Raw genomic sequence first — 10,462 nt, 5'->3', positions numbered from 1 at the left:
CAGGGGCAAGCAGGCATGCTTACGGTGGGCAATTTGATAGCTGGTATCATAAATCGCGAGCTGCAATTGAAAGTGCAAAAAAGGGGATTTGTGGGGAAATGTAAAAAAGTCAAAAGTCAATACAACAACCAATTTCTCATCGAAATGTGGTTGCCGGGACATAGGGAGGTTAAGTGACTTTGTCCAAGGTCACAAGGGCGCAGCCTGGGTTTGAGACAGACAGCGCCTTTGAGAAGATTTGAACTGCTGGCTGACTGGCTCATTTGGCTTTGACGGGATTTGAACTTGCGGCTGATTGGTTGAAGGCGGATGCCTTACCACTAGGCCACGCTTGCTCCTCCCGCTTGTGGGATGTTTTTTTCGTCCTCTTGTCAGCTGCATGCTGGCAGTTGGCGTATCCTAACCGAGTGAATGAAACATTCAGGGTTAAAGCCTGCCCCTTGCACCAACACCTATATAACTAGGGGGACTGTTTAATAATTAGGGAGACTGAACCCTCCATTTATCAACATTCTCTGAGAAAGTTGATAAGTGAGCCTCTTGGTGGGTGGGGGGGCCCGGATTGCTGTTGACCAGTAGGGGCTAGAGAAGTAGTGCGGGGGCAGAGTAGTGCAGGGGGTGGGCCCCCGACTCACTTTTTTCCCCTCAAAGAAGGCATTTAGACCCTTACATCTCGTTACAGAAGTGGAATAACACAGAAATGTAGAAAACATTAGAAAGCCCAGCTTGTCCTGAAAAAATGATGTATAGTTTCCCTAGGCAAACTAAAATGACCCTGCAGGAAATGCCCCTAAAGTGAAATGACAAACGGCATATGAAATGCAAAATCCTGCTGGTACAATCCTTATTCCAAGGCTCATCTAGACGTGGGGCCGGGTTTGATGGCACACTGACAGATTTACTAAGAGCTAAAGACAAATTCACAAATGACAAAATCTGAAAAATGTCTGTTTAAAAGACAAATTCACAAGTGGAGATAGGGGTTTGTGAATACGGTGGGAAAATTTGCCAAATCTATCTCAATCACTTTTATTTTGTCTCTTTATCACCACTTTTGTGAATTCCTCCCATTAATGTGTTTAATTTGCTCTCTATTTAATCCAGCAATGCCCAGGGCTGCCCTGCACTATTAGGAATGAATGGGAATAAATGTATTTAACATTTGCCCAGTTTTATGGTGCGACCCCTGGCTGGACAGTGTTTTGGCAAATGGAACTTGACCACTTTATTATTCCTTTTGTAGGCGATTCGCTGCTCAGAGTTCATTAGTAATCAGTTTAGATACATGAGTCGTGGCTGCTTGGGAATCAGTGTAGTCTGCAACATACTCAATACTGGGGCTGTGTCTAGACAAAACAGCTAAATGGTTAGCGTACCCCCTGCTGAACTATATACTGGATGAAGAGTTCCTGATAATGCATAGAAGTAGGGTGAATCTCCTGTACCATATACCAGCAGGGGATAACAGATAGCGCTCACAGGCTATCTCCTGTATTACATAGCAGCTGGGCACTATTATACGGCTCGGAGAATATCTCCATTACTCTCCTATCAGCTCCCCAGTGTAGATTCTGTTCTATGATTATTTTCATATATCCTAATCAAATTCTCCAAAATTACCCTAAAAAGCACTTGCTGATTTTGGCGGCCTTTGTAAGCGCCATTGTCCCTGCGCTGTAGCTCAGCCCACCTATCAATTGGCTTCTTATTGCCAGCGATAAGAAACAGATTTTTCCCCGTAACAGTTGCTTTCAGCTGCCATAGACAGCACAATTCCACTCAGCGGGACAGGGGCAAGCAGGCATGCTTACGGTGGGCAATTTGATAGCTGGTATCATAAATCGCGAGCTGCAATTGAAAGTGCAAAAAAGGGGATTTGTGGGGAAATGTAAAAAAGTCAAAAGTCAATACAACAACCAATTTCTCATCGAAATGTGGTTGCCGGGACATAGGGAGGTTAAGTGACTTTGTCCAAGGTCACAAGGGCGCAGCCTGGGTTTGAGACAGACAGCGCCTTTGAGAAGATTTGAACTGCTGGCTGACTGGCTCACTTGGCTTTGACGGGATTTGAACTTGCGGCTGATTGGTTGAAGGCCTTACCACTAGGCCACGCTTGCTCCTCCCGCTTGTGGGATGTTTTTTTCGTCCTCTTGTCAGCTGCATGCTGGCAGTTGGCGTATCCTAACCGAGTGAATGAAACATTCAGGGTTAAAGCCTGCCCCTTGCACCAACACCTATATAACTAGGGGGACTGTTTAATAATTAGGGAGACTGAACCCTCCATTTATCAACATTCTCTGAGAAAGTTGATAAGTGAGCCTCTTGGTGGGTGGGTGGGGGGGCCCGGATTGCTGTTGACCAGTAGGGGCTAGAGAAGTAGTGCGGGGGCAGAGTAGTGCAGGGGGTGGGCCCCCGACTCACTTTTTTCCCCTCAAAGAAGGCATTTAGACCCTTACATCTCGTTACAGAAGTGGAATAACACAGAAATGTAGAAAACATTAGAAAGCCCAGCTTGTCCTGAAAAAATGATGTATAGTTTCCCTAGGCAAACTAAAATGACCCTGCAGGAAATGCCCCTAAAGTGAAATGACAAACGGCATATGAAATGCAAAATCCTGCTGGTACAATCCTTATTCCAAGGCTCATGTAGACGTGGGGCCGGGTTTGATGGCACACTGACAGATTTACTAAGAGCTAAAGACAAATTCACAAATGACAAAATCTGAAAAATGTCTGTTTAAAAGACAAATTCACAAGTGGAGATAGGGGTTTGTGAATACGGTGGGAAAATTTGCCAAATCTATCTCAATCACTTTTATTTTGTCTCTTTATCACCACTTTTGTGAATTCCTCCCATTAATGTGTTTAATTTGCTCTCTATTTAATCCAGCAATGCCCAGGGCTGCCCTGCACTATTAGGAATGAATGGGAATAAATGTATTTAACATTTGCCCAGTTTTATGGTGCGACCCCTGGCTGGACAGTGTTTTGGCAAATGGAACTTGACCACTTTATTATTCCTTTTGTAGGCGATTCGCTGCTCAGAGTTCATTAGTAATCAGTTTAGATACATGAGTCGTGGCTGCTTGGGAATCAGTGTAGTCTGCAACATACTCAATACTGGGGCTGTGTCTAGACAAAACAGCTAAATGGTTAGCGTACCCCCTGCTGAACTATATACTGGATGAAGAGTTCCTGATAATGCATAGAAGTAGGGTGAATCTCCTGTACCATATACCAGCAGGGGATAACAGATAGCGCTCACAGGCTATCTCCTGTATTACATAGCAGCTGGGCACTATTATACGGCTCGGAGAATATCTCCATTACTCTCCTATCAGCTCCCCAGTGTAGATTCTGTTCTATGATTATTTTAATATATCCTAATCAAATTCCCCAAAATTACCCTAAAAAGCACTTGCTGATTTTGGCGGCCTTTGTAAGCGCCATTGTCCCTGCGCCGTAGCTCAGCCCACCTATCAATTGGCTTCTTATTGCCAGCGATAAGAAACAGATTTTTCCCCGTGACAGTTGCTTTCAGCTGCCATAGACAGCACAATTCCACTCAGCGGGACAGGGGCAAGCAGGCATGCTTACGGTGGGCAATTTGATAGCTGGTATCATAAATCGCGAGCTGCAATTGAAAGTGCAAAAAAGGGGATTTGTGGGGAAATGTAAAAAAGTCAAAAGTCAATACAACAACCAATTTCTCATCGAAATGTGGTTGCCGGGACATAGGGAGGTTAAGTGACTTTGTCCAAGGTCACAAGGGCGCAGCCTGGGTTTGAGACATACAGTGCCTTTGAGAAGATTTGAACTGCTGGCTGACTGGCTCACTTGGCTTTGACGGGATTTGAACTTGCGGCTGACTGGTTGAAGGCGGATGCCTTACCACTAGGCCACGCTTGCTCCTCCCGCTTGTGGGATGTTTTTTTCGTCCTCTTGTCAGCTGCATGCTGGCAGTTGGCGTATCCTAACCGAGTGAATGAAACATTCAGGGTTAAAGCCTGCCCCTTGCACCAACACCTATATAACTAGGGGGACTGTTTAATAATTAGGGAGGCTGAACCCTCCATTTATCAACATTCTCTGAGAAAGTTGATAAGTGAGCCTCTGGGTGGGTGGGGGGGCCCGGATTGCTGTTGACCAGTAGGGGCTAGAGAAGTAGTGCGGGGGCAGAGTAGTGCAGGGGGTGGGCCCCCGACTCACTTTTTCCCCCTCAAAGAAGGCATTTAGACCCTTACATCTCGTTACAGAAGTGGAATAACACAGAAATGTAGAAAACATTAGAAAGCCCAGCTTGTCCTGAAAAAATGATGTATAGTTTCCCTAGGCAAACTAAAATGACCCTGCAGGAAATGCCCCTAAAGTGAAATGACAAACGGCATATGAAATGCAAAATCCTGCTGGTACAATCCTTATTCCAAGGCTCATGTAGACGTGGGGCCGGGTTTGATGGCACACTGACAGATTTACTAAGAGCTAAAGACAAATTCACAAATGACAAAATCTGAAAAATGTCTGTTTAAAAGACAAATTCACAAGTGGAGATAGGGGTTTGTGAATACGGTGGAAAATCAACAAATCTATCTCGATCACTTTTATTTTGTCTCAATATTACCACTTTTGTGAATTCCCCATATTAATGTGTTTAATTTGGATTTAACATTTGCCCAGTTTTATGGTGCGACCCCTGGCTGGACAGTGTTTTGGCAAATGGAGCTTAACCACTTTATTATTTATTTTGTAGAAAAGACACAAAGGCGATTCACTGCTCAGAGCTCATTAGTAATCAGTTTAGATACATGAGCCATGGCTGCTTGGGAATCAGTGTAGTCTGAAACATGCTCAGTTCTGGGGCAGCTGTATAGACAAAACAGGGTAGAGTCCCGGGAGGGTTTCTGTGTATTTTATATGTATTACAAGAAGAAATAAAATGACTCCACAGAATAAACATGCAGCAACAAGGCAAATAATGAGAAATCGCCCCGATATAAAGGTCTTTCTTTTTTGCATTTCCACTCTCACCCGGTAGACAACAACTCTTCCTTTTCTTTTTACCCATTTTCCTATCCAAGTACTAAGGTGCTTACAGTGACATTCTGGTGGTTGTATTTGCAAGAGCAAGAGAACGGATGGCTACAGTTGAGAGATTCTCCTTATAAAACAACACTGGGTTTAAGGGCAATATCCGGCCAAAGAGGGGCCACAAGTGCCAGGGCCCAGGAACACAGTCTGAGAGGAAGAGTGGCAGTGGAATTGCCAACCTTCAGCTTTCAGCTGCCATAGACAGCACAATTCCACTCAGCGTGACAGGGGCAAGCAGGCATGCTTACGGTGGGCAATTTGATAGCTGGTATCATAAATCGCGAGCTGCAATTGAAAGTGCAAAAAAGAGGATTTGTAGGGAAATGTGGCCAGTGAAAAAGTCGAAACGGCAACCAGAGCAGCACATTTCTAGGTGCCATCATGCTGGGGTAAAATCTGACAAATCTATCTCCACTTTTACTTTGTCACCAGTATCACCACTTTTGTGAATTCCCCCTATTGTAAATCTTGGAAAAGTTGCAACTCAAGCAGTTGTTTCCACTCCCCAACTGTGTGGTGCACCAGAGCCTTGCTTGACTGGTGAGTTTTTTTATTTAATTTGGGACTAATATGATTATTTTGTAATATTTTTAAACATCTTTTGTACTTTGATTTAAGGAATATTTTCTGGGTAGGGATATGCATACATGACATTTCTAAGTACAAATTTAAGCCTTTAAAAGCTGCTGGAATTTTTTTTTAATCCCACTGTTACAAGATACAGGCTTTTAAATGGGAAATGGGAAAAAAAAATAATTTTTTTTATAATATAAAAGTATGTATTTGATTTTATTTTATACCTGAAAATACAACTGATCTAGAAAGTCCCATGTCTCCTGAATGCACAATACCAAATATGTATAGTTTTATGGAGATTTGTGACATCTAGGTCACAATTTCCGTCAGTACATAACCACATTTCCAAAGAACCCTCCAGAAATCTTCACCCCAGAAAACCATACTTTTTTTTGGAAAGAACTCATTATTTCTACTCCAAATTGTGTCAATGCTTTCCTAACGTTAGCAGTTTTTATAACATTTTTAGTAAGTTTTATAAAATGTTCTCAAAATTTAGAAAAATCACCTCAAATCTTGCAATTTACAGGGTGTTATTTATATTAGCTATAAGGATAAAACATCAGAGTTCAGCAGTAGCTCTAAACTATTCCCTCCAAAAAAATTGTGTTTATTTGAATGCATTGCTCTTTTATAGAGAACTTGCCATTTGGTACAATTCATTTTCTGTGTTACTAAGAATTGGCTATAATGTTTTTATTTTACTTATTAGTAATTAGTATAATGAATACATCTGCACATTTAAAGCTTACTTCTGCATATATTATAGAATATGAAAGAGCTTGGTCCATGGTACAACTTAATTTTCGTACCTTAACTCACAAGACTTTCATGAAAATCCCTGCATCACTAATTCTTCTTTTTCTGTTGTACAGGTATCGGACCCCTTATCCGGAAACCCGTTATCCAGAAAGCTCCGAATTACGGAAAGCCTGTCTCCCATAGACTCCATTTTAATCAAATAATTCAGAATTTTAAAACTGATTTCCTTTTTCTCTGTAATAATAAAACAGTACCTTGTAATTGATCCCAACTAAGATATAATCAATCCTTATTGGATGCAAAACAATCCTAATGGGTTTAATTAATGTTTTATTCATTCTTTAGTAGACTTAAGGTATGGAGATCCAAATTATGGAAAGACCCCTTATCCAGAATACCCTTGGTCCTGAGCATTCTGGATAATGGGTCCTATACCTGTACAAGTTCAATTTAATTTTCCCATAGGTCTTTTTTGCAAGGAAACATCTTGCTATCAGGATGTTTGGCTCTTGAAGTGCTGTTGTTCTTCTCTCTTTAGGATGCCTCTTCTTCCATATACCAAGTTGTCCACACTAAGCAGGGTGCCTCTGTATTCCACAAAGATGATACCCAGAGAAACCCTTAACTACAGAGGTAATAGAGATAACATTTGGCCCCTGAACCCACAAGACTTGTGAGTTTAAGAAGAATCCCCTCATTTCTACTGTAGTTCTTGTTCTTTCTTTTCAGAAAGATCCTTTGTTTGGCTCCTGAATTATTTTTGTCTTTCTTGTTGCTTTGGCATGCCTTTGCTTCCACATATCAGTTTTTATTGGTAGTGGTTTCATTTGAAGTCACAGAAAGGGTTCACGCTAAGCAAGGTGAATTTGTATTCCACAAGAGATAATGGAGCTCATTCATTAACGCATCACAGCACTGTAAATGTTGCAGTGGTGAAACTTTTGCCCTGTGCATGCGCATATTTAATACAACGGCGTAAAAATATGCTTCTTTATAGGGCAATTAACACACTAGTTTGGACACAGACATAAGCGTCGAACTAAACCATGCATTTCCTGTCACAAGACTAATAAATTATGCACATTGATAGCGCAAAAAAAAGACTACATTTCTTTACGCATGTAAGTATGCACACTTAAAATGGTTGTGTTTACTACTGTGCATACTGCGTCCACTATGGCGCGCAATGTGCTCATTTCTGCTCCTTTGTTCTATGATTGTTGCAATAGTGTGTAACTGAACTTGAATTAAAAAAGGTTCATTTATCTTTTGAAGCCAGATGCCTGGCTGTTTGTAATTGCCATTGCTGGGGGGGGTTCCTTTAAGACCCTGGCATGTGCAAATGTACTATTGGGTGCAAATAGTGTGCTTGTTTCCTAAGCACTTGTGCCTTCCTGTCTGCTGAGCTCTGCACTGAGTGGAAGCAAAAAAATCTCACTGATGATGTATTGATGATGGTCGCAGGCTGTGCACCCTGACGCTTGATACTGTGCATGATATGAGGTGGGTTGGAGGCAGGAAAGTGTGACGCTTACATACATACATACATCAGGCCACCTGTCCTAAAAGGAGTACTGTCTAATGCAGCCTGCATTCAAATAAGGGCATAGTGTGCAGCACAGTGGTCATAGTTATAAAAACTGGGGAATTCAGCCCTTTTATGTCACTTTTCACACTGTTTGGGCAATTGTAAATGGCTGCTAGGTAATATTCCCTAGGCCTCTTGTGCTTTAGCTAAAAGATAATAAAAATACTTTACCTGGCAGTGTGCTGGTATCCTCCATGGGAGGGTTGGTATTCTTTTGTTAAAAGAAAATTTATGTTAATCTAAAACATTAATACACATGAATGCAGTGCCGGGCTGAGATGGAAGGGGCTCACCAGAAAACCCGGAACCATGGGCCCACTCTCAAAACTTTAATTCCTCTCTCCTCCCTCAAACTCTTTATTATCCTTGTCTCTTTTCTCTACATAGTATACTCTATTCTTCCATCTATCAAGCTTCCTTGTTCCCATACAGAAATAGGGAATGACCATAAAATAGGCTAAATAGTTAGAAGCAAGAGGACCCTACTGACTCCTGGGCCCACCGGGAGTTTTCCTGGCATTCTATTGGGCCAGTCCGACACTGCATGAATATAAATTAGAAGTTTGAACTCTGGTCCGGTATTCCTGATTGCTCCGGACTCATGGTTTTCAACATTTGTGGTCTTTCTGTAACACTAATCACTAATCTATTAGTTTGTAAAATACATCTTTTACAAATGTTATAAACCCAATAGGATTATTTTGCACTAAATCTGGAATAAAAATGTCTTAGCTGGAATCAAGTACTAGGCATTTTATTATAATTACAAATATCCTTTTCTTTGTAATTACAAAACATTACCTTGTGTTTGATTCAAAATGAAATACCATTATTCCTTATGGGACCCAAAACAATGTTATTGGTTTTACTTAATATTTGAATTATTTTGGATAGATTTAGGCTCTGGAGATAAAATTACAAAAAGATCACTTATATAGAAAAACCCCTGGTACAGAGCATTCTGAAGATGACCATCCTGAAAATCAAAGCTTTCTTGTTGATGGGTTTCTGGATAAGGGATAACATTTCTGCACTGGTATTTTTTTCCACATCAAAAATATCTTTAAAAAAACAAAGAAAAGATGCAAAATTAAACTGTAGTTTTATTAAACATGATCAGAAATTTATAGATTCTGTTTATGAACATTTTTTGCATAACACACTAATTCTTTATTATTTTTTCAAGACTGGAAAAGTTCTCATCAATTTTAAGAAGACTTTTTTTGAAAACTTCTAGCTCCTGTCGGATAATATCAATTTTCTCAAGAAAATAGCAATGACAATGAGCACAATATGATGAAGGAGCATCAAATGCATCCATATTATCACACCTAGCTGACCCTTGTGAGTTACAAAGCAGAATTTCTCCATAGCTGCTACTTGGCTCTATTTCGGGGTCTGCATCTGCTGAAGCTTGTGGTGATGAGATTTGTGTAAAAGAAAATTGTGAAACACCATCAGATGTTGCCGATTCAGGCTGCTGAGCAGGTTTTAAAGGTTCAGGAGTCTGAACATCATAACCTGGCAGTTGTATAGGAGGCTGTGATGTAGTTGAGGAGGGCAGATAGTTTAGCTACTGGCTGTTGCTCTTTCAGTTGTTGTGGGGGCTGTGATTGCGTGGGGGCCTGAGGTACACGGCCTGATGACCCAGTTACTGGCTGCTGCTGTGGTGTTCAAGGTGGCAGCTTTGATGGTTTTGGGGCCTGAAGTTGCTGGGCAGATGGTCACGCAACTGTCTGATCTCTACTTTTATTTTCTTTTAATTTTAAAATAAAGTATATCTTTTGATTAACAGCACCATCAACATTTTCTCCAGATGAATTTATACAGTAACAGAAGGAAAGGACAATTCTCTCCCATCTGAAACATTTGAAGACATTTGACAGGCATAATATTATTCTGTAATGGAAACTGAATAGATTTTTTTACAGAGAGTCATAACTATAATTTTCTGCACAGTATAGACAATGCCATTTAACCATTTTGGATAAATAAAAAATAAACACATAGGGGCCGATTTACACGTTAATCCGCATATCGCATGTGCAAAAAAATCCATCATCGCTAAGTGTTATTTCTAACGCATTGCGTTAATTAGCGAATAGAGATAATACTAACACACGATTCACAAAAGCATATGAAGCATTAAACGCACAAAATATCGCATTAATCTGTGCGAATATTAACACCTACTTGGGGCAGGCTGTACTTAAAGAAAATTGTGGTTCGTGAGCTTTTGGCAACACAACATGGAGTTTGCAGTTGGATTTTTTCAAGTCTGTGTTGGCCCTAGAGTGACGCATCCTCCAGTTTTCAGGAAAATGGTCATTTTCAGAACAGTAGTTTTCAGAAAGTAATAGTTACGTGCATAAAATAATGCACACGGGAAATAACGCACACGGCGGGAAATAAGAAAATCACTCATCGCGAGTTAAATAACGCAAAGAA

The sequence above is a fragment of the Xenopus tropicalis genome, chromosome 3, assembly GCF_000004195.4.
Source record: "Xenopus tropicalis strain Nigerian chromosome 3, UCB_Xtro_10.0, whole genome shotgun sequence".
NCBI classification, from domain to species: Eukaryota; Metazoa; Chordata; class Amphibia; order Anura; family Pipidae; genus Xenopus; species Xenopus tropicalis.
This window is presented reverse-complemented; position numbering follows the sequence as displayed.